Here is a 1379-nt window from a genome sequence, read left to right on the forward strand (position 1 = left end):
ATCTTTGGTAACCACCACCCCCCCCCCCCTCCCCCCAAAATTTTAAAGATAAAAGGAAAATGTGCATTTTTCGATTTTCTAATTTTATTTAATGAGTCAATTTTTTTCTCGATCAAAGCGAAAAAAATAAATTTAGTAAGCTCTTATCTGAAAGTGAATTTTTGGAAAAATTATTTTTCCCTCACACTTACCAAGCACTCATTAAAAAAAAAATAATAATAATAATAATAATAATAAATCAAAATTTCACATTTTCCCATAACTTTTCCTATTATCAATCTCAAAAAATCACTAAATATTACACTTGGTGGATGTCCAAAACCCCCAATTTTTAAAGGTAAAAGGAAAATTTGCATTTTTCGTTTTTCCAATTTTTTTATGTGTTAATATATATCTAATTGTTATAAGTGTAATTTATTTGTATCTTTTTTAAAAGTTACGAAATTCCATTTACAATTTCTTATTAATTTTTATTACTTTATTTTATTTTGTTTATTTTAAGAAAAGGGGTAAATTCTTCATTTAAAGAAAAAAAATGGAGGGAATACGAGTTTTGAAACATAGAGCCTGTTTGAGAGTAATTTTTTTCCTCCAAAAATTGAAATTTTTGATCGTTATTTTCTATTTCAATCGTCATATTTGACTTCTTCTCTCACAGGTGGATCTCACTTTTCTTTTAACGATCAAAAAATCAATTCTCAAAACCACTCCCAAACAAGCTCATACTTGAAGTGTTGGAATACATTGTGCTAAAACAAGATGAAGAGTAAATTTGTTATATTTCACAAAGATGAAGGATGAAATAGCAAATTTCCCAAGATAAAAAGTAAGTTCACATTTTTTCTGAGGCAAATATTATAACTTTGTCATAGATTATTACTTGTTTATAAAGATTTAAAAAATTACTTTTTGCTTGCTGAATTTGCTATGATTTGCTACTTGTTTATCAAAATTTAAAACATTATTTGTTGCTCATCCAAATTTAAACAAATTATTCATCAATCATCAATATCATTTTTCTCAGTGTTATCTTAAATAAAGTTTAGTAAGCAATGAATAATCTTTTAAATTTTGATGAACAAATAGTAACTTATAACAAAGTTTGATGAAGAACGAATAATTTTTTAAATATCAATTAGTACTTAATAAATTATACCAAAGTTATTAATTAAATTATCTCTACGAGTTAATTGTTCCAATTGTTACTAAATTTAGGTTCAAGTTTTTGATTGATCACCGAAATTTAAATAATAGAGTTTTTGTCATTGAACTTAAGTCCACGTCTTCGCTTGCTCATTGAAGTTTAAAATGTCGAGTTTTGACCACTAAATTTTGAAAAATATTGTACATTATTCACTGAATTTTAAAAAATATTGTAC

This window comes from Olea europaea, chromosome 15 (genome assembly GCF_002742605.1).
Source record: "Olea europaea var. sylvestris chromosome 15, O_europaea_v1, whole genome shotgun sequence".
NCBI classification, from domain to species: Eukaryota; Viridiplantae; Streptophyta; class Magnoliopsida; order Lamiales; family Oleaceae; genus Olea; species Olea europaea.